The sequence below is a fragment of the Castor canadensis genome, chromosome 11 (genome assembly GCF_047511655.1).
Source record: "Castor canadensis chromosome 11, mCasCan1.hap1v2, whole genome shotgun sequence".
NCBI lineage: Eukaryota > Metazoa > Chordata > Mammalia > Rodentia > Castoridae > Castor > Castor canadensis.
Window position 1 is genome coordinate 49,030,001 of NC_133396.1, and position 25,245 is coordinate 49,055,245.

The 25,245-nt window shown below is 36.1% G+C and overlaps 1 pseudogene; it reads right to left on the reverse strand.

The window, feature by feature from the left end:
* Positions 1 to 9,076: 9,076 nt before the first annotated feature.
* Positions 9,077 to 10,007, reverse strand: LOC109678042 (olfactory receptor 1468-like; annotated as a pseudogene).
* Between the last annotated feature and the right edge of the window lie 15,238 nt (positions 10,008 to 25,245).

Below are 25,245 nucleotides of genomic sequence, written 5' to 3' on the forward strand. Positions count from 1 at the left end.
AACCCTCACTATTCTAAATGTTGTCATTAGCAGCCTGGGTTCTTCTCTGGAGCATTTACAATCAAACTCCCAAAATGATTCTAACACATATGTAATTTTTAATTGAGTCAGCCTTCTGAATATTTGCCTTTGTTGACTTTTGGAAAACTTTTAACTGTTGGATGTTGACATTTTCCTGCATTTTTAAGTTGTCAGGATATAATCTATAGTCCAGACAGAACTAAACATGAATGGCAGGTAAGCCCACTTATTCTAAACCTGTTTAGTTGCTTATAATTTGGCCAAATGGGTCTTAATTGGCACTGATTTTCACCTGCCTTGCCTGGTTCTTCCCCACACCCAGCATCAAAAACATCTGGAAAAGCTATTCTGGCACCAAGAAACTTTCATTAACTAAATGGTTAATTGACAAAATCTTTAGAGGAGACTCTTCAGAGACAGTTTGGAGATCAGAAGGGAAAACTGTCACAATCCAGATGGACTCATCTGTGCCAGACCTCACAAAATTTACTAAAGAGAAAAGGTTTTTAAAAAGTGATGTTACACAGGGCTACTAAACATCCAAGCCATTGCAGTAACCTCTTACAGAAGACAAATGCACATTTTAGGCCAAAGCCTTCTATTTAAGTAAAGATGAATCATTTTTGCTGGCTCCAAATTTATCTTTTAGTAGTGCATGCTCATGGAGTTATTTTCCCCTGGGCAAACTGTTTAACCAGGGGTTTTCTAACTTACAAAAATGTTTCCAGTTTTAAACTTAAATAACAAGTACTTTTAATTTAGCTCTCCATTATTTGTCCCCTTCAGTATTTGTCACTGGCCAAAGATGCTAGTTCCCTGGTTCCCTAGGTACTTAGACTGCTTTTATTAAAAGGCACTGAGACCCTACTTAGGCCCACAGATTAAATAAAAACAGAAAACATAGAATTTCTCCATTTTATCTATTGTCCTTTGCTCTGAGCCATTCTCTCCTGCAGCCAACTTGGAGTCAAGAAAAGACAGAAATGATCAATGACATCTTTGTGAGAAGGGATTGAAACTACCCCAACAATAGACTCTACTTAGAGTGAAACACCCTCCAGATAACAACTCTGGAACTTCTCCCACAAGCAGAACTTAGATGGTGACCAATTCAGTCTCACCTGTGATTGGGACTGTTTACTGTGTATGCCTTTGTCCCCTGCCCCCAGTTCTTTCATCTACTTAGGACTGTAGCTGATATTTTTACCCCAAGATCTCTTGGTTTTCTTTCTCATGCTGATAACCATTGGGCAAGTGTATTTAACTACATGTCTCACCTTATCTCCCAAAGCGTACATTCCTTATACAGGTTGCCATGCAAAACCATACCCCTTCTACAGGAAAAGTGCTGCTTTTATGTCAACTAGTCCCAAATTGTTCATAATACCTAAGAGACCTTGAAATGTGCTGAAAACAGACAATGGACAGCTGGGGACAGTGGTCTTCCTGGGCTAAAGGCTACGGGCCTTTCATACAGGACATTACCCAGATCAACTCAATCCTATTCCTCCAACAGGCCAGCTATAGCAAGAAGACCCTGTTGATAAGCCCTCTCCTTAAGAAATCTCAACACCCTGCTGCAGCAAAAAGTAGCTAACTGAAATTTTATTGTCCTTTTTTCTATCTATCTATGTATCTACTTGACTATCAAAAGGCAAGAATGTTGGGGTAAGGAACAAATCTGAGGTGTTCAGAAGCATGGCCTGGGAGTTACAAGAGCATATTTTAAAAGGAGACATGAGCTAGCCAATTCGTGGTCCTTCTGGAACAACATAAGGAGCTGGGCTCCTTGGGCACTAGCTTTGACCATCCCCCTTTTTATATCCCTCCTCTTACTCCTGTTAGAGCCTTGCATAATAAATACTCTAAGTTTATATCTCAACAGGTACAAAAATAAAATTTCAGGTCCTCATGTATTCACCTTTGCCGATGCAAGAACCCTCCACTCGGGCTAACACTTAAGATAAAGAACCCTACACTTCTTAAATGACTGGTTTCTTCAAGAAAATGCCACAACACAAGACCACTTCAGGACCCTACTGCTATTACTAGCTACTTGCCCCAAACCCACTTCTCAGCAAAAATCAGCCAGATAAGATCACGGCACCCCCTTTCTTTATACCCCTTCAGGGTCTGAAATAAAGAGTTAAATCTCCTGGGTCCCAGAAGTCCCAAGTGGAGACCCCCACACTACCTAAGTTATCTCCGACATATCAAAAGGTTCAGCTTCCTCAGACTATAAGGACTTTTCCATTTATCATTTCCTGACTGCTTGCAAGACTCAGCTGCCTGAGACTGCAGGACATTTCACCTTATCGCTTCCTGACTCCTAAGATGCAGCTGTCTAAGATCACAATGACACTTCCCTTTATTTCTCCCTGGCTGCATACCCCATAAAAGCTACTCACCCCTAGCTCCCAACAAGGCTTGCATCTCAGCTTGTTGGGATGCAGGTTGCCCCTCACCACTGCAAAATAAAGTGTGGTCTGGTCTGTAGAGGTCTCAGTCTCCTTTTTTTCTCTGCATTCTCTTTTCTAACATTTGGCTTTTTTATAACAACAATCACTATGACAAACAGTTTTGAGATACCTCGAAAAGCTAAAGATAGAACTGTCATATGATCCAGTGATACCACTCCTGGGCATCTACCCAAAGGAATATAAGTCAGGATTTAGTAGAGACATCTATACACCAATGTTCATCTCAGTTCTATTCACAATAGACAAGCATTGGAAATGATTCCAGTGCCCTACAACTGATGAATAAATCAAGAAAATATATGTATACACAATGGAGTTTTACTCAGCCATGAGGAATAATGACATGTGATTTCAAGGTAAATGAATGCAATTGGAGGACATCGTGTTAAGTGAAGGAAGCCAGACTCAGAAAGAAAAAGGCTGCATGTTTTCTCTCATATGTGGTAGATAGATCCAAAATATAAACATAGATACAATAAAAAGCATGACCATATACAAACTCACAGGTAGAACATGTTTATAATGGTGGAACTACTCTATGGAATTCCCAGAAAGAGGGAAAGAAAAGAGAATGATAGAGCATCAGTAATATTGTAAAACATAAGATCTGTAAAGATATAGGATGCAAGGAAGTGGATTGAAAGCTGGTGAAAAATTGGGGACAGAGGTAAAGGGGCAAGGTTGAGTAATGGAAGAGGTTAAGTAGATCACAGTAAAGTATACCTACAACAGACCCTAATAGCTAAGACAATCCTGTGGGAAATAAACTTTCACAAACACATAAAAGGAAAGCAAAACTTAACCAAAGTTAGAAGCATCAGATTACCTTACTTCCAAACATATCACAGAGCTATGGCAATCAAATCAGAATAGTATTGGTGAGAAACACATATACTAACCCAAGGAATAGAATAGAGGTCAGAAGTGAACTCACATATTGAAATGACTGATTTTTATGAAAAGTGGCAAGTACACAAACAGAAAAAAGACAGAGTCTTCAATACATAGTAGTAGAAAAACTGGATGTTCACCTGCAGAAAATGGAAGCGGACCCTTTTCTCACACCATGTACAAAAATCAAGTGGAAATGGATTAAAGACTTAATTGTTTAAACTTTGACTACAATTGTATTAGAAAAAACACATAGGCACTGCTCGATGACTTTGAGCAGTGGATAATGATTTAATAAGTATGAGGTAAAAAGTACAGGCAACAAAAGCAGAAATAAGCCCTTAGAATTGCATCAGACTTTCTGCATAGCCATAGCAACAAACAGCAAAGTGAAGAGAATACACAGAAAAGGAGAAAATGTTTGCAAAACATATACCTAGAAGAGGTTAATATTCAAAATGTACAGAACTTAAACAACTCAATAGGAAAAAAGCCCAAATAACCTGATGTTTAGTAGTGCAAACAGACATTTCTCAAAAGAAGACAGGCACCTGAACAACATGGATATGGAAGAATGCTCAGGATTGCTAATCATCAGGGAAAAACAAATTAAAATCACTGGAGCCATCCCCCTCACACCTGTTAGGATGACTATCATCAAACTGATGAAAATTATGGTGAGGAGGTGAAGAAAAGAGAGCCTTTCCACACTGTTGATGGGCATGTAAATTAGTGTGGCTATTATGGAAGCAATGTGGAAGTTCCCCAAGAAGACTAAAGAAGAATTATCACGTGATTCTGTAATCCAACTTCTGAGTACACAGCCAAAGACATATGAGGGAGTACTCCAATATCTCCAAAGTCCGTTATAGCATTATTCATAATAGCCACACAGGGAAGCAATTTAAGTGTCAATGGATGAGTGGATAAAATAATGTGGCATATACACACTACAGAATAAAATCCAGACTTAAAATGGATGAAAATCTTATTCCTGGTGACAACATTGTGTACCTGAGAACATTATACCAAATGAAAAGTCCAGAAAAATAAACTGTATTGAATAGTCAAATATATATGCAAAACACAAAAATGTCAAACTTCCTGAATTAGAGTAGAAGAGTGGGTATTAGAGGCTAGGGATGAGATTGGGAAATTTTGGTGAAAGAGTACAAAATTTTATTAGACAGAAGAAGGAAACTTATGAGATCTATTGCACAGGATAGTGACAATACAATGAAAAGTAATGTAAATTATAAATATGAAAAATTTCCACCACAAAAAGTTAAGTACATGAGGTATGTCGATTAACTTGATTTAACACTTGCATAATGTGTACATGTCTAAATATATGATATTATGCCCCATAAATATTTATACTTCTTATTTTTCAATTAAAATTAAGTGAAACAAATTAAAATCTTTTTGATACTATAATAATTTGTGAAATTTTTATCTTAAAACACTGATTAAAGAAATTAATGATGATGTGAGGAAATGAATAGATAAAACATGTTATTGAATTGTTAAATTTAACATCATGAAGATGTTATTATGTCTGATACAGATCAAAAGAATGAACACTTTCTTTTACCATATAATGGTTTTACATGGGGATGCATTGTGATATTTACATATGTGCTTACAGTATATCTTAGTTATATTTACCCCTACATCATTCTCCCTCCTCCACACTCCACTTTACTTATAGTAGTTTCAACAGGTTTCATTCTTTTATTTTCATATATAAATAATACCAAATATATTCACCATATTCACCCTCATTCATCTTTTCTTCATGCCTACTTCTCCCCCATCAGGTGTGAAACAGACCCAAAGATTAGACACATTTCCTATCAAAATTCTGAAAGGAAGTTTTTTGTGTAAGCTGATTATCTGATTATAAATTTGCATGTAAAGCAATTGAAATTGAATAAATCCATCCTGGAAAACAACAACAAAATAAAACAATATGCAGTGCCTGGATTCCAGATTTACTACTAAGTTACAATCATTAGGAAAGTGTAATAATAAGAAAGGATAGAAATATGCATCAATATTGAGAATGTAGAATAGCACACTGAGGACAGAAATTGATCCACTCAGGTACCACACGTTGCATCTTCCAAACTATGCTAAAGCTGGTCAGTTGGATACAGTTTCCATGGCTAGTGTGTTGAATGCTTCCAAAAGATATGTAAAGGATGAGTTATTAGGAGCAGCTGGGGATCTTTGAGTTGGGAACCTGTGAAAAATCATTAGGTCATTATGGGTATTACTTTTAAATGGGAGTCTAATTCTTTCTACTCCAGATTGAGATGTGATCTTTCCTCCACATGTGCTCTACCATTGCTGTCCATGCCATGAGTGATGTAGGAAAGGGTGGCCCTTGCTAAGGCCATATGGCCTTTGCACTCTCCAAATCATGAGCTAAGCAAACCTCTGTTTACTTTACCAGTAGCAATATGCTAGATATTTAATTGCAGTGATGGAAATGTGACTAACACAGTAGACTTAAAATAATGGTGCTGGAATAATTGGACATGTATATGCAAAGTTTACTTACACTCCACACCTCACCTTGTGCAACAGCTGTCACAAAATAAATCATAGACTTTATACTTTTATGAATGTTAAGAAGATTCACCATGACACACTACTCTGGAGAGGCAGAGACATCCCAGAGCAAAAATCAAGGGACATGTGGAGCAGGACTGATGTGAAGTGTTTTCAGGTTACAGCTACTAAAGCCACCTGAGACCCTGTAGAACTGATTACTGCAGCTTGGTTGGAAAAAAAGATAGGGCTAACAAAACTTATAAATGTGCCAAATGACATAATTTTGTTCTTCTTAATTGCTGAATAGCTCTCCATTAGGTCTACACGCCATGTATTCTTTATCCATCCATCAGTTGATGGGTACCTAGTTTGAATCCACAACTCATCTACTGAGAATATTGCTGCAATAAAAATCAGTATTCACATATTACTGTTGTGTGATGACTTAGGTTATTCCAGGTAGACACAGGACTGTTACAGTTGGATCATATAGTAATTCTATCTTAGTTAGTTTTTTGAGCAAACCCTGTCCTAGAGAGTTGGTATAGCAACAGAAGTCTAAAACTACACAACTACTGGAAGAAAACATATGGTGAAAAAAATACAATAATCAGAAAAAGATTGTTTTTAGAGTTGACTCAAAAAGCACCAGCAATAAAAACAAAAAAGGCAAATGGACTGCATATGATATAGGGTTAGTATCCAATATGTTTAAGGAACTCCAACAATTCTATAGAACAAAAAATCAAGTAAGAAGTGTCCTAAGCAGATACTTCCCAAGAGAAGATATATGAATCCTGGTGTATTGTTTGATGTCTATAATCACAACAGTGGGTGTGCTAAACAAAAAAGATTACAAATTTAAATCATCTGAGCTGCACAGCAAGACCTTGATCCAAAAATAACAGATATATGAAGTACTAAAAGACACATGAAAAATGCTCAACTCCACAATGATTAGGAGAGACAAATTAAAGCACAACTGAGATATCATCTCACATCTATAACAATGGCAATTACCACAAAGACAAATGAGAGAGAGAGTCCTTCAGAACATTGGAATGCCAGTGGTTTTTTTGCACATTACTCAAAAGAACAGAAAAGAAAACCAAAATGAGACCAATAGGATTGCATCAAACTAAAGGCTTCAGCACAGCAGAGAAAGTACTAAGAAAAAACCTGCCGAATTGGAGGAAATATTTTCAAAATATTCTTTGGACAAGATGTCAATATATTGGATATATGAGAAACTTAAACTCTAAGTAGCAAAGAAACAATGACTCAATTTAAAATGGGCTATAGACCTAATAGACATTTCTCAGGAACACACTAAATGGTCAACAGGTATATGATAAAAATGTTCCATATCATTAATCATCAAGGAAACACAAATCAAAGCCACAATAGATTAATAAATATCATCTCAACATCTCCCCAATTATTATCAAAAAGATTAAAGATAACAAGTACTAGAAAGAATGTGGAGAAAAAGAACCCTTGCACACTGTTGGTGGAAATATAAATTCATATATAATTCATGGAAAACACAAGGGAAATTCCTCAAGAAATTAAAAGTAGAATTATTATATAATCCAGGAATTCTACTACTGGGTTTATATCCAGAGAAATGACATTCCTGTGATGAAGATATATCTGCACTCTCATGTTCAATGCAGAAGTATAGTAGCCAAAAAATAGAAATTAAATAAATATATATATGCTTATATATACATATATATGATTATACACACACACACACATATTTGTCCAAATAGACAAGTGGATGCTCAGGCAATTGGATAGGAATTAATATCATAAGAATCAAGACATTGAATACAGAACAAGGAAGAATCAGAATGAAACCTGGATTTCAAGGTTTTGCATGCTGAGATTAAACTGCCCATGTTCTCAAGAGGAAGCAGCAGAAGCATCCACTGGGCACATGAGAAGAGAAATGAGATCTGGGGGAAGATCAGGGATTCACAAGGAGATGTGGGATACAGCAAAAATATGAGAAGATGAGACAGGTTGAAATGCCCTCAGTTAGAGAGGAGAACTAAGGAAATGATAGGCCAAGTTTGGGAATTTGATCCATGTACAGTTGATGCAAGAGTTTAAGAAAGACCTGTTTCTCCTATTTCTAAAGTGGGAGAAAATGAGTAGAAGCTGCAGGATCAGATACACATGCTAACTAGTGTCACTTCACATGATGTGTGAAGTTGTTGAACTTCACAGATTTCAGTCTGCAAAACAGAGACATAAAAACTAAAACCAAAACAATGGATACTGTAAAGTAGTGATTTTTCAATAATGTCATTTGTGTGGGGGGAGTTGTGTGTACTTTTTTTTGTTTTGTTTTATTATTCACATGTGCATACAAGGCTTGGGTCATTTCTCCACCCTGTCCCCAGTGTGTTCTTTTTAAAAACTGAAATATCTAATGGAATAGAGGCATCTTGAAACACTGAATATATTCTAATCTCTACGTTCTTTCCCTGGTTATAAGGAAATAAATTCTGGGATCCCTAGCTACTAACTCAATCTAGGTAAAGTCAGCTTTTACCAATGACACTATTGTAAAAAAGAGAAAATTTGTTAAGGGTCAGGACAAGTAAGAACAAACAACATAGGTATGAAAAGAAAGAATGGGTGTGGGAAAACTAGGCAGAAAATGTCAAAATTTGTTCAGAAAGAGCATGTAGGTGACATTAGAAGGAGGCTATAAGGTTGGAATATTTTAGTGACAATGAATATTGATCTTAGAATATAGAGCAGTATTTATAATGATGCTGTGCAAAAAACAGAAATCTGGATAAAATGGTAAAATCCTGGGATAACTTAAGAATGTAAAGAATAAGACTGCATGAAACAGCAGCTTATACACTATACTTTCCAGGATTCCCCAAGCGAGACAAATAAGAAGGAATATCCAGGTCACCAAGACCATGTTTCCAATTTCAACTATTCAATTTTGAACTCATCCTCGCTTTTCACGTACTTAACAATTATGCAGCATGCCCTTTCAACAGAAGTTCCTATGGTGAGTGAAAAAAAATCTGAATATTCCAGTAGTAATATCAATACATTTACAAGAGAATATTATATAAAATTCCCAAGTGTAACCCTCATAGGAAGATGGGAATTTTGTTATTACAAAAGACTCTTCTCAGGGCACCATGCATGTCTCTGTTCCTCAGACTGTAGATGAAATAATTCAGCATAGGAGTCACCACTGTGTAAGTAATAGCCATGACAATTTCCTTCGCAGTAGAATTATTAACTGATGGACATAAGTAGAGAATACCATAGAACAGCGACACCACAGACAGGTGGGAGCCACAGGCAGAGATGATCTTATGAATGCCCTGAGAATAAAGGACCTTGAGGATGGAGGACACACTGTGTGCATAGGACATGATAATAAGCGGGAATGAAATGACTCCAACAAACCCTCCCATGACAAATATCATCAACTCATTAACATGAGTGTCAGAGCATGCCAGCTTCAGAAGAGTGGACAAATCACAAAAAAGTGGGGAATCATGTTCTCACAAAAAGACAATCTGGCCATGAACAGGGTGTGTTACAGAACATAGAAGTGGTCAGAACCCAGGACAGCACCACCAGACTCCCACAGAGTTTGGGATTCATGATGCTGGTATAGTACAGGGGGAACCAGATAGTCACATAGTGTTCGTAGGACATGGCCACAAGGAGGAGGCTCTCTAGGTCATAAAAAAATATGAAGAAATACATTTGTGTCAGGCAGCCTGCATAGGAGATGGAGGATACTTGGCTTTGCATATTCTGCAAGAGTTTAGGAATGGTCACAGAGGAAAAGCAGAGGTCAGACAAGGACAAGTTGCTGAGAAACAAATACATGGGTGTGTGGAGATGAGAGTCCAGTCAAATGAGGACAATGATGAGGAGATTCCCCAGGACAGTGACAAGATACATGGCCAGGAACAGGACATAGAACAGGTGTTTGTGCTCTGGCTGAATGGGCAGGTCCAGGGGGATGAATTCTAAGATGATTCTTTCACATCTTTTCGTCATGCTCTCACTCAATCTGCCTGTATAGCTATCCTTATCTCAGCTAGCAAAAATGCTTTCTCTTTCTTATTATTATGTATACTCTCCCTTCAACAAAATTAGACATAAGGACAGAACAGATTCTGCCTGTAAGTGAGGGGGGCAGGGGGGTGAGGGAGGGGCCTGGGAATAGGGGGAGAAATGGCACAAACAATGTATGCACATATGAATAAATGAGAAACAAAGAGAAAATAATATTATTGCTTTAAAATCTAAATAAAAATAACATATTTCCATGTTAATATTCTCTGTTCTCAACAACTGATCTCAACCTCATTGCAACATAATATCTAAATGCCAACTGTCTCTATGATCTTAATCATTTCAATGACTTTTCTGAACTTTCTATAACACCTTTCTATGCTGTATCATGTCCTAAACTTTTTATCTCTTAACTTCTGAGATACAAAATGAAATGTTTGACTGCCTGACCAGTCATTCTTGATAACTGTAAGTGGCTCCTATTCTATGTATCTTATGTATTGACAGGCCAGAAGTATTCCTCTAAACTATATCCTCTTATAGTTCTCTATATGCTTTCAAAAAACTTATATGCTTCATTATCTTATGTTACCACGTAAACATATCTCTCACCTGCAAAATTCGGTATCCTTTCTGAAGAGTTGTCTTCCCTTGGGTGTGTCACAGACAAGTAAAGCTCAACAGATAACTAATGAAACCCATGGTCTCATTTTGCTAACAACTTCCTATTCTTTTTTAAAATTTTTATTTCTTTTATTCATATGTGCATACAATGTTTGGGTCATTTCTTCCCCCTTCCCTCTGCCCCTCCCTTACCCCCCACCCCCTCCTTCTCCCCACCCCCACTACCAGGCAGAAACTATTTAATTTCTTTTAAAAAGAGTTCAGGATCAAATAAGAAACGCTGAATTTACTTCATTCATTCCTTTCTCTTCTTTTCAACCCAAATCTAGCAAATAGTACAAATTCTCCTCTTCATTCCTTACCACAATAGTATATTCTTAGAATAGGATAAAACATTGTCTCTCCTAGACTATGAAAACACTCAAATCATGTCCCTGTTTCCATGCCTCAATATCCTTCTCCATCAATTTGTTTATGCATTCTAAAATAGAAACCTGGACAGTGCTTCAAGGGATTGTCATTGCTCAAGATAAACATAAAGTTTCTTTCAAGGGCACAAATGATACTTTACTATATGATATGTACTTGACTCCAGAATTTCTTGTGTCTCCATATTGGCATATGCATTCCATTTTGAAGAATTGCTGGGATTGAAAGTCCTTATTTCCTGCTTTTGTCTATAACCTCTGCTGTTTTTCCTGCCTATTACTTTGCCTATGCTGGTCCCTCTTCACATGGCATACCCCTTCAATACATGATACTTCCTCAACAAACATAACCTTCTCCACAAATCAAGTAAAGCTGTTGCCATGTTCCCACTGCATCCTGAACTCATCCCATAGGACTCAATGCCTTTGATGAGTTGTTTATAGCTGACTTCCCACCAGAATCTAAACTCCATGCATGAAAGTCTGGCTTCATGACAGCAGCAGAGATAGCATGTGGCATGGTGCCTTGATGTGACCAGTGTTTCATGAATATGGTTGCTTGTGCTTTAGCTGAGACACAAGTTCCTTCAATGTTCAGCAAACTACAATAAGTTAGAATAACTACTCCTCTTAAACATGCCCAGAATATAAAGTCACTACACAATCATTTAGCAATAAATGTTTACATTTATTGTCAATTTCACAGATGCAATTTGGAATTCATGAAAAGTACTAGAGTATGTCAAATGCAGGACTTTCTTCAATAATACTGGTTACTCAAAATGAAATCCTTATACTTCAGTACCCATGATCTCAGTGACATTGAGGTCAGAAAAATACCACATTTTATAAATTATGGGAAAAAATTAAAAAGAAGCATACATCTTTTTCAACCCTCAACCGAGTTTCTCCTTATATGTCTATACTATATATGATTGTTCATATTATACATCCTCTTACCTTGGTCCTGATTGAAAGTGTGTTAAATGGCAATTCTAGATATTATTATGCAGGTATTTTTACAAGGTTATCAGTACTTACATAAGTACACTTAAAGTGGATTATCCTTCATTATGTGATAAGCTTTGCATAATCAATTCAAGGACTTACAAGAAAAATGCAGAAACATTCTACACCCAGATGTCCCTAAAATTTAAGACAATGACATACACACTTCCCAGGGACTCCAGTCTACTGTCAGGGCCTGAAGATACAGGATTAGTTAGTCCTCAATATTCCTTAAAATAAATTCCATACACACACACACACACACACACACACACACACATGCATCCACACACATTTTCTTCTGGACAACACTTACTGATGGATACCTGTATGTCTTAAAGCTGGCAAAGTAAGCAGAGGAGAAGCATTAACAGATCCAGAAAGATCTTTCACTAAAATGCTATAACTGAGTCCACCCATCTGGGATCTTCACCCTACTGGTGGTATTTAATGCAGCTTCATTGACAGTATGTACACTAGGATATTATGGTATTACATTATAGAGGGAAGGAATATTTGGGGAAAATCTCACACCTTGCTTTTCAAAATTATGGTCCCAAGTAAATGAGGAAGATGCATGTCCTGGGTAGGAATGTATACAGGGATCACAAACAAAAGACATCACCTGCAGTTTTCCACAATAACTCAATAACCTTCACATCTTCTTCAGTTTCTAAATCTATAGTTCCCAACCTGGACTGTCCATAAGAATCAGTGACAGCAGTATTTTCTAACATTCTATGTACATACAAATCATCTGTAATAATGTGAAAACACTGATTCTGCTTTATTAGCTCAGCTTTGCTCAGCTTATACATTTTAAATGAGCACGCAGTTTATATTAATATTCTGCATCAATGGCCTCAAGTCAGTAGGTTCACTTGAGTAGCAAGTATATACATTGCCATCAAAATATAGATTAATAAGCTCACAGACAAATTTAAATACAATCTCTTGTAGGGAACCTGCCCCAAGTTTATTAAGGTTCCAAATGTAAAGCAAAATAGTACAAGGCTTCAAAACTGCTTCATTGAGTCCCTTCTCACAGAACTATTATGTTGACATTATGAGATCCTGGAAGAATACATTGCAAGGAAGTAATAGTAATGAACCCTTGAATCATTAAAAAGGTTATAAAAGGTGACTATGAATCAAACTACTTCTACAACGTAGCAAAGTCTTAAGAGGCAGAAATATGGGAAATAGATAAGACATCATAACTGAAAATTTGTTCTGCAGAACACTACTTAGTGTAGTAAATCAAGACTCTCAGGGTGAAAGGACAATAAAGAATCAGGTCATTAATCTTCCTTAAAATTCACCTAGAGTGTCTGAGGGTGACTCAGGGCCAGGACTCGTGATTTGCCTCCCCTTTTATAGGCACAGGAAGTAACAGTCTCTGTATTCGTCACCTGTATTTGAATCATCTCTTCTCAATTGTCCATTATAGCCATTCCTGGGCCTAAGAAGCTCTGCATCCCACAGGAGTCCAGATTCCAAAGTAGCTCATTAAAGACAAAGAAATTGTCCAGGACCTCTCTATGACAAATTCTCTCAGAGTTCTGTAGTGGTGACTAATTATAATCTGTTATCACACCTGACTATACTTTAGGGGAAGATGGAGATGCAGAAAATTTCATGGATGGATGATGACTCCTTGACTGTTTAGGAAATGGATAGGAGTTCTGTGAGCTGCATGCACCATGTTTTTATGATTCTTAGAAAACCGTTGAATATCAGAGATTGCACTGTGTGATTAATTAAAGATATCATAGGAGTATAAAATTTTGCATAAAAAGTCATCATATGATTTGAAGTAGAGTTCCACCATGAAACACGTGCTTCAGAAAGATTCCGAAGTGACAGTGTTTTCATACAACATTTCTCCATGAAACAGACCCTGAAAGAAATAAGCAGGCTAAAACAAGAGCCAGACTTATGATTTCATACATATTTGTGCGAACAAACGGGCAGGAATAAGAGCACTCTCTCAGATCAGATTCAACTTTTCCTTAGATCAAGATTAAAAAAAAAAAGAAGTTCAGATTTAAACCCCTTCCAGTTACTTTTACTCCTTCCCTCTCTAAGAAAACCCTAATAATGCCCACTACCACCACCTTCCCAAGCTCTCTACCCATGTTTATCAGATTACCTCCTAAGGTTATATTCTGTACCCCTTCCATTGATCATTATGCTATACATGACAGTTGTAACTCTTGCTTCCACTACCTGTTCCTTGCAACTGCAATAACTAGCTAGATAAGGTTTTGTACCAGGTGATACAATGCAAACTCTCATTTCTAGAGAAACTGCATCCTCATTGCTCTTGAGTTTATTGGGTTATTATATTTTATATTAACATTTTTGAATGTAGAAAGACTATGTGATGCCTAAGGATCACACCAGGATTTTAAACACAATTCTCTCTGTCCCAGTTCTGTAAAGCTACTATGTTTTGGCTCAGTATTCACTAATGATGTTCAGAACCTTTTCCATATGTTTGATATTTCCTTTGGAGAAATGTCAATGGAATTCCTTTGCCCATTTTAACCAGGTTTGTCTTTTTGTCATTGAGTTGATTTATGAAAGTTCTTCATATATTCTACATAACATACAATTGCTGGCTTATGAGCTAAATATGTGAGTTGTTAACTTTTCTGAAATTTTCCTTGGTATACAAAAATTTTTCAATTATCTATTCCTACATCGGTTGCTTATGCGTGTATTTTTGTTATAAGCAAGCATAAAACCATAGCCAATTCAAAGGTCATGAAGACATACACCTATGTTACTGTCTTAGCGTTTCATAGCCTTAGATGTTAAAATCTTTTAGTATTATTATATTTTTGAATTAGCATACATTAAGAATGTGAGGGGGGGTTCATTGCGATAATTCCATACTGACATACAGTATACTTTAAGCAAGTTCACCTCCTCCATTATATTTCACCCCTTCCTCCCTCCTTCTACCTTTCAAAGGGTATTTCATGGATTTCATGGTGCTGACACATTTAGATTTATTTCAGTAATATGATGTGAGAATCCAACATCATCTTTTTCCATGCCGATATCTACTTATTCCAGCACCCTTTGTTACAGAAACTATTCTTCCCCCACCCTGCCATTGAATGACCTTAGCTTTCTTATAAAACATCAATCATTCACAGCTACTTGTGTTTATTTTTGGACTCTCAACATAAATTAATTCTCAACATACCACTAATTTCTATGTTTATCCTTATACTGGTTTTGTACTGTAGCTTTTAAATAAGTTTTACAACTGGAAGATGTGAGCATTGATCGCAGCCTGTTTTGGAATTCTGGGGTCCCTTGCAATTCCACATGGATTTGGGGAGGAAATTTTCCATTTCTTCCAATGGATCTTTAGATTTTGACAGGGATTCAATGATTTTATGAATCACTTTGGAAATTATTGTCATCCTATCAATGGTATATTTTCCTAAGCAGTAACACATGATTTCTTTCCATTTATTTAAGTTTTTCACTCCTTTCAGCAATGTTTTATCATTTTTCAGGTTAGAAGTTTACACCACATTGATTAAATTTATCATTTCTTTTATTCTTTTGGAGGCAATTATAAACATAATTATTTTGTTTTTATTAGTGTATATTAATTGTACAAGGGGTCCCAATATGATGTTTCCATACATGTATATAATGTGCATTGATCCAATTCTCACCCTCCATTATACCTTTTTATTCCCCAAGACTGCTTTTTTGCAATACTGGGGTTTAAATTCAGGCCCTCACACTTGCTGGGCTGGCACTCTACTACTTAAACCACTCCACCATCCCAAGACTGCTTTTTTACAGTTTTAATGCTCTCATTATTCTACTATCACATATGAATATAAGGAACTTCAATCAGATTCACTTCCCATCACCCTCCCCTTTTCCAATGACTTCCCCACAAACACTTTTCCTTTTATATGCATATCCATTTTTAGGTCTAGATCATCATATAAGAGAAAAAAATGTGATATTTCTCTTTTTGATGTTGCTTTACTTTGCTTAACATGATGATCTCCATTAACAGCCATTTTCTGCAAACAGAATAATTTCATTTTTTTATGACTGAATAATATTTAATTGTGTATATATCCCATATTTCCTTTTTCCATTCATTGGTTGATGGGAACCTAGGCTGATTCCATAACTTGGCTATTGTGAGTAGTGCTGCAATAAACGGGATATGCATATATCTGTATTGTATGGTGATTTATATTCCTTTGGCTATATGCCCAAGAATGGTATACAAGAATCATAAGGTAATTATATTTTGTGGTGTTTTTTGAGGACCTTCCACACCAGTTTCCACAGTGGCTGCACTAATTTACATACCCCCTAACCATGCATAAGTGTTTCTGCCACCTTGCCAATATTTAGTTTTGTTTCTTTTCTTAATGATTGCCATTGTGACTGGAGTGAGGTGAAATCTAAGTGTCATTTTGATTTGCATTTCCTTTATAGCTAAAAATGTTGAATATTTTCCAGAGAATTGAGAGGAAGACACAATGGGAGCAATGTAACTAATGTACTACATAAATCTAAACAAAATTGTCACTATGAATCTCCCCCATATAATGAATATATCCCAATAAAAAATTTATAAAAAAAGAATTATCTCTTCAATCCATTTGCCAACTTATTAAATGAATTATCTGTTATTTTGGTGTTTAATTTTTTCAGCTCTTTTTGTATTCTGGATATTAATATCTTGTCCTATGACTACCATGCTATAACATTTTTCTCATTCAGTAGGTTGTCCTCATTTTGGTAATTATCTCCTTGCTGTGCTTTTTAATTTGATGTGATCCCATTAGTCAGTCCTTGGCTCTTGTTTATCAAGAGTTGGAGTCCTTTTCAGAATATTGTTGCCCTTGGCTGTATTCTCTAGGACTTTCCTTTTGTCTCCCTGTACCAATTTCAAAATTCCAGGTCATAAATTAAGATTGTTGACCAATTTTGAATTGATTTCTGTACATGGTGAGAGATAGGCATCTATTTTCAGTCTTTTACATGTGGAAGTACAGTTTTCCAACAGCATTGGTGGAAGAGGTTGTCTTTTCTCCAATGTAGGTTTGAGCATCTTTGTCAAAAACTAGATGTATCTGTGTGGCCTTCTTACTGGATCTTCTAATTTTCAGTTCTATGTGCCTGCTTTTGTGCTAGTACCATGGTGTTTCTGTTACTACAACACCACAGTATAACTGATGTCAGGTTTGTGGTACCTCCTGTGTAGCTGTTTTTGCTCAGGATTGCTTTGGCTATTTGGGATTGTTTATGTTTCCAAATGAATTTTAGGCCTGATTTGTACATTTCTCTGAATAGTGAAATTAGAATTTTGATGGGAATTGCATTGAATCTGTAGATTTCTTTTTCTAGTATAGCCATGTTCACAATATTAAGTTTGACAGTCCATGAACATGGGAGATCTTTCTGTCTTCTACTGTGTTCTTCAAGTTCTTTCTTCAGTATGTTAGTTTTCATTGTAGAGGTCATTTACCAACTTATGTGTGTTTATTCCTAGGTATCTCATTTTTGAGACTATTGTGAATAGGATTGTTTTCCAGATCTTTTTTCAGGCTGTTTGTTAGTATACTGAAAAGCTGCCAGTTATTGTATGCAGATTTTGTATCCTGATATCTTGCCCAAAGTGTTTATTAGATCAACAAATTGCCTGGTGTAGTCCTTAGGGTCCTTTAAATATAGGATCATAACATCTGCAACCAGGGATAACTTGACTTCTTCATTTTCTATTTATATTTCTTTTATTTCTTTTTTCCATTATTGCTCTAAGAAAGAAGCACTATGTTGAATAAGAGTTGAGACAATAGACACCCACCCCAGTCATATTGCTCACTTTAGAGGAAATGCTTTCAGTTTTCCCTCATTTCCTATGATGTTGGCTATGGGTTTAATATGTACAGCATTTATTATGTTCAAATACATTCTTTCTATTCCTAGTTTCTTTGGAGCTTTTATCATGAAGACAGACCAAATTTTGTCAAAGGCTTTTTCTATATCTATTGAGACAATCATATAATTTTGTTCTTTATTCTTTTCATGTGCTGTATTACATTTATTGGTTTATGTATTTTGATCTATCCCCATATTCCTAGACAAAAACCAACTTAATAATGATGTATGATCTTTTTAATGTGCTGGTGATTTTGCTTTGTGAATATCTTTTCTTATGATATATTCATTATACAGGAGGAAATTCATAATGACACTTTTGATTAGGCTTATATTGTACATTAGTTTCATTATCCCCCTATATCCTTCCCCATCCCACTTAAAACAATTGCAAGAGGTTTATTTGTTCCATTTCATATAGGTATATGAAATCCATCAACTATACCCTCACCTCATGTCCTTCACTCACCCTCTCCCCTTCGATTTGTACCCTCCTACACATCTACCTATATTAAAGCCCTGTTTTTCATTATTAATATTTCAGTTGATGTTGAAAGGGGTTTCTTAATGTATCCTGCTGTAGGTATATTTACTTTGGTCCATTCATCCCCTTACATTCTCCCTTACTCCTTTACTACCACCTCCCCCTCATTTTTTAATAATTTTCAGTACACATACTTATGTTTTCTATCTTTACAGATGTTATACTTTATACTGGTGCTCTATCATTCTCTTTTCTTTCCCTTCTTTCTCTGTGTTCCATAGAGTAGTTCACTGTTGCAAACATGTTCTAAATATGAGTTTGTATATGATCCTGCATATTTTTGTGTACATGCCTATCTTCCACATATAAGAGAAAACATGCAGACTTTGTCTTTCTCAGCCTGGCTTACTTCACTTAACCTGATGTCCTCCAAATGCATTCATTTACTGTAAAACCACATGCCATTATTCTTTATGGCTGAGTAAACCTCGGTTGTATATATATACCACATTTTCTTGATTCCATTCATCAATTTTAGGGCTCCTGGATGGTTTCCAAAGCTTGGCTACTGTGAATAACGGTGTGATGAACATCAATGTCTCTATTGAATCCTAACTTATGTTCCTTTGGGTAGATGCCTAAGAGTGGCATCACTAGATCATATGGTAGTTCTATCTTTATTTTTAAAAGAATCTCCAAACTCCCTTCTACACTGGTTGTACTAATTTGCATTGCCACCAAGAGTGTGTAAGGGTTCCAGTTCCACTGCTTCCTCACCTACGTTTATTGCTGTTTTGGCCTTGAATATGGCCTTTCTAACTATGGAGAGATAACATCTAAGTGTTGTTTTGATTTGCATCACTTTTATGACAAGGGAACTTGAACACTTCCTAATGTTTTTGCTGGCCATTTGTACTTCTTCTTTTGAGAATTCCCTGTTTAATTTATGTGCCCATTTTTTCATTGGGATGTTGATTCTTTGAGGGTTGAGTTTTTTGAGTGCCCTGTACATTCTCGATATTAGTCCCTTATCAGATGGGTAGCTGTCAAACATTTTCTCCCAATCTGTGGGCTTTCTCTTGAGTCTAGTGACTGTTTCTAGTGTGAAGAAGCTCTTTAGTTTGATGCAGTCCCATTTGTTCATTGTTTCGGTTAGATGCTAGGCCTTTTGAGTTCTGTTTAGGAAGTCATTCCCTATACCTTTCTGATCCAGATTATTTCCTACTGCTTCCTGGAGTTATTGCAAATATCCAGACCTTATAGTTTAAAGTCTTTGATCCACTTTGAGCTGATTTCGGTGCAGAGTGAAAGACAGGGATGTAGTTTCAGTCTTCTACATGTGGATATCCCATTTTCACAGTAACATTTATTGAAGAATCTGTCTTTTCTCTATTGTATGTTTTAGGCTCCCTTGTCATAGATCAGTTTGTTGTAGATACATGGGTTAATGTCTGAGCTTCTACTCTCATCAGTGGTTCTTCCTGTCTGTTTTTGTGCCCACACCATGAAGTTTTTATCACTATGGCTCTGAAGTATTCTTTGATATCATGTATTATGATACCTTTAGCATTGGACTTTTGGCTCAGAAATGTTTTGGCTATTGGAGGTTATTTTTGTTTCCTTATGTATTTCAGTATTGATTTTTCTACTTGTGTGCAGAATGTCATTGGAATTTTTATAGAAATTGCTTGAAAATGCAGATTGCTTCTGGTAGTATAGTCATTTTCACAATGTTGATTCTATTAATCCACAAACATGGAAGATATTTCCATCTTCTAATGTCTTCCTCAATTTCTCTCTTCAGTGGTTTATAATTTTCATTAAAAGATCTTTGGGTTTTTTTTTTTTTGTAAATGTATTCCAAGGTACTTTATTATTTTTGAGGCCATTATAAATGGAATTATTTCCCTGATTTCTTTCTCAGTCTGTTAGTTGTTGGTATTTAGGAAGGCTACTGATTTCTGCATGTTAATTTTGTAACCTGCTATATAGCCAAAAGAGCTTATATTTTCTATTAGCTTTTGAGTAAATTCTGTAGGGATTTTTATGTATAGGATCATGTCATCTGCAAATAGGGATAGTTTGTCTTCTTCTTTCCCTATATGAATCCCTTTTATTTCTTGCTCTTGTCTTATTGCTCTGGCTAGGAATTCCAAAAATGCATTGAAAAGGAGTGGAGACAGTGAGCATACCTATATTTTTCCCGACTTTATTGGGAATGGATTTAGTTGTTCTCCATTTAGTGTAATGTTGGCTATGGGTTTGTTGTATACAGCCTTTATTATGTTGAGGAACATTCCTTCTATTCCTAGTTTCTTTGGAGCTTTTATCATGCAAGGGTGTCAAAATTTGTCTAGGCTTTTTTTTGCATCTATTGAGGGGATCATGTGGTTTTTATCCTTGCTTCTATTTATATGCTGCATTATGTTTATAGATTTATGTATGTTGAACCATCCTTGCTTCCCTGGAATGAAACTGACTTGGTCATGGTGTATGATCTTTTTGATGTGTTGTTGAATGGTTTGCCAGTATTTGTTGAGAATCTTTGTGTGTATATTCATTAAAGATATTGATCTATAATTCTCTTTTTATTGCATCATTGATGAATTTTGGAATGAGTGTAGTGCTGGTTTCAACGAACAAGTTTAGTAATGTTCCTTCCCTTTCTATTTCCTGGAAATGTTTGATGAGTATTGGTATTAGCTCTTCTTTAAAAGTTTGGTAAAATTCATCCATCAATCCATAAGGTCCTGGGCTCTTCTCAGTAAGGAGTCTCTTTGCTACTGCTTAATTTCATTGTTTGTAATAGGTCTATTTAGGTGGTTAATGTCTTCTTGGTTCAATTTCATTGGTTTTATGCATCTAGAAGTTTATCCATTTTCTCTGGATTTTCCACTACTTGAATGTAAGTTTTCAAAGTACTCTCTAATGATCTCTGGATTTTGTTATTATTTGTGATTATGTCCCCTCTATCATCTCTGATTTTATTAATTTGGGTCTTTTCCCTTCTCTGTTTTGTCATGTTGGCTAGGGGTTTGTCAATCTTCTTAATATTTTCAAAGAACCAACTCTTTCTGTCATTGATTCTTTGTATAGTTGGGGGTTTTTTCTTCACAAATCTCAGCCCTGATCTTTATAATTAATCTCTGTCTGCTGAATTTGTTTGTTTTGTTGTTGATTTTCTAGAAGCTTAAGATGCATCATTACATTATTTATTTGAGAAGTCTGTGGTTTATTTAATGTAGGAACTAATAACTGTAAACTTTCATCTGAGCATGGCCTTTGCTGAGTCCTACAGGTTCTGGTAGGTTTCATTTTCATTTTCATTGGATTCTAGGTACTTTTGATTTCTTCCCTTATTTCTTCAATCACCCACTGGTCATTCAGTAGTGTCTTGTTCAGTCTCCATGTGTTTGAACATTTTTTGTAGTTTCTTTGGTTGTTGATGTTTAATTTTATTCCATTGTGATCTGATACAATGCAGGGGTTATTTTCAGTTTTATTGAATTTGTTGAGACTTGCTTTGCGTCTTAAAATGTGATCTATTTTGAAGAAAGTTCCATGAGCTGCAGAAAAGAATGTGTATTGCCTGGTTGTTGGGTGAAATACTCTATGGGCATTTAATGTGTCCATTTGGTTTAGTTTCCCTTACTGTTTGATCTAATTCCTCTACTTTGTCTTCTGTTCCAAATACTCTATTTTCCATTTGCTCCACACGGTTCACCAGGATTTCTACTGAAATTTTTGTTTGAGATATTGAAGTGTTCATTTCAGGTTGATACTTTTTCAGGATTTCTATATCTTAACGAGTTCCTCTATTATATTTCACATGTGAAGTAGATCTGAGGATTCTTTGTTGCTCTTGTGCCTGGATGACCTATTTATTAGTGACAGTAGGGTATTCACGTCTCTCACTATCACTGTGTTAGTGTTTATCACTGCTCTTAGGTCCATTAGAGTTATTTAAATATACATAGGTGTCCCTAGGTTTGGCGCATATTGTTAAAGATTGATATTTCCTCTTCATGAATTGTTCCTTTCATTAATATGAAGTGACCTTAATTGTCTCTTCTGACTGATTTAATCTGAAGTCTACTTTAGTGGATATGAGTGTAGGAACACCTGCCTATTTATGGGGTCGATTTGCTTGGAAAACATTTTTCCATCCTTGAACTCTAAGACTATGTTATTTTTTTTCAGTGATATAAGTTTCTTGTAAGCAGTGTGTGGTTAGATCTTATTTTTTTAATCCAGTTTGTTATTCTGTGTCTTTTGATTAGGGTATTGAAGCCACTTACATTCAGTGTTAATATTGAGAGATGTGTGTTGTTTCTGGTCATTTTTATTCTCCTGTTGCTTACTTTTGCCTATTTCTCATTTACTGGACTGCGTGGTCAAAGTGATTTATTCTTTCTTGCATCTTCTTGTCTCAATCTAGTTTTTTTCTTCTGTGTGTAAAAGACCTTTAAGAATTTTCTGCAGTGTTGGCTTGGTAGTCATGAATTCCTTTAGTTTTTTTATGTGGAAGGTTTTAATTTCTCCTTCAATTAGGAAGGATAGTTTTGCTGGATAGACTAGTTTAGGTCAACAGTTGTTTTCTTACAGAGCCTATCTATGTCTTTTCATGACTCTTGCATTTAGAGTTTGTGTTGAGAAATCTGATATTTGAATGGTTTTGCCTTTATTATGTGACTTGTCATTTCTCTTTCCAGCTTTCAGTATTCTTTCTTTGTTCTGTATGTTGACAGTTTTGATTATGATATGTCTGGGGTGTTTCTTTTTCACTCCTGAGAGTTTAAGACTCTGTAAGCTTCCTGCCTCAGGATGTTCTTCTCTTTCTCAAGGCTGGGGAAGTTTTTAGCTATTATTTTATTGAATAGGTTATTTATGCCTTTAGTTTGTATCTTTTCCACTTCTTCTACACCCATGATTTATAGGTTTGGTCTTTTTGTGGTGTCCCAGATGTCCCATTCATGTTTTCTTAGGATTTTCTTGCTCTTTTACTGTTTTGTCTAATTCCTCCACTTTTTCTTCTGTTCCTGATACTCTATTTTGAATTTGCTCCATTCTGTTTTCTAAGATTTGTATTAAGATTTTTGTTTGGGATATTGAGATACTCATTTCAGATTGATTCTTTTTCAGGATTTCTATATATTTATTGAGTTCCTCTGTCATATCCTGCATGGTCTCCTTGATTTCATTCATCTGTTTGTTTGAATTCTGTTTGAGTTCTTTTAGTTGTTTATTAACATCCTCTTTGAGATTATATGCTACTTTGTGTCTCCTCTTTGAGTTCATTGATCATTCTTTCTATTGTTTTTGGAATTTAATATTTGATGTTTTCTTCTCTTTGCTGTAGTTTAGATCCTTAGCAGTTGAGTTGGCTTTTGAAAGGAGCAGTTTTCTTGTTTCTTCATGGGTTTGTGTTGAGATTTATGCATCTGTTTTTTTTTTTTTAGTTTGGGGTTCCAGTCCTTTGTGCCCTGGTGCTTGGGGTTTTTTGTAAGATTGTACAGGACTTGGGTGGTGGTTGATCTCTGGTTTGTTTTCTTGTATTAAGATGGAGGTAGTGGGTAAATATCAGTCCCTTCCAATTCTCATTTTCAAGATGTTGAATTCTATCCCCTGTTCCACATAGGGAAAGAAGGCTTAGCTACTAATGCTGTCTCAGCAATAAAACTGCAGCTGTGAAGTTGTAATAATCCCTGATGAAGATCAGTTATTGCTATTGTTCCAATATGTTTAGTTTTCAATAGGAGCAAAGATGAATAATCATGTTCCTGGAAGGCTAACTGTAGTAGGAGTTGTGGTAGAACAGAGACAGAGGAAAAGTTCTGGTGGGTAATAAAAGATGAGGAGTTTATGTAGGATATAAGGGTGGTGGTTCATCTAATACAAGGCATTGACTAAGAGGCAGACTAGGATGAGTAGAAGAGATCAAATAGGTAGCATAATAGGGGAGCAATGAGGGAAATTTTTAGAGAAGATTGAACAGCCACACAAACATGTATATACTCCACAGAACTGAAAAACAGAGGATGATGAAAAACTGAGAATCATTTTATCTATTGGAATTATTTGTAGTGAAGGAGAATGGTGGGAGGGTGGACATAGAGAAAGAGGATTTATATCTAAGGAGTTTTTCTGGTGGTTGACATGTAGTATAAATTGGGAAGAGTGGTAGAAAAGGGAGGAGAAGAGAGGTTTGGGGCTGCAAACTTGAAGATGTTTTATGGGGGTCCCTCAGATGCCTGTACTAAGAAGGGAGAGAGTTAAGGAGGTCAAGAGAGAAAACTGAGGAGTAAGTAGGCAAAACCACTGTTGGAATGTACAAAAAACAAGGACAAAGAAAAATAATAAGTACAAGTAAATGAATAAGAGATCTATATCACAGTTTCAGCAGCAATGGGCATAAATTTTAGGTAGGAGTTGTGAATTTTGAATTACTGATATTCTTCTCACTCCCCTCTGTGTCTGAGTCTTTCAGTCCACTAGATGCCAGGCTAAATTGAATACCTACCTGGAGTGCTGTAGAGAGAGGGCTTTTGTAGATCTCACTGTTTAGAGTTTGTACTGACACCCATCCAGCCTCTCCCCTTTCACATATGCAATGTTCCCATCTCCCAAGGTCACCAGAAATTATAGTCTGTAGTTATGCACCAAACTCAGGGTTTTGTCCAGATGTCCTATGACCACTGATGGGATTAGTGGTGCAACTCCCAGCTGGTAGTGCTGC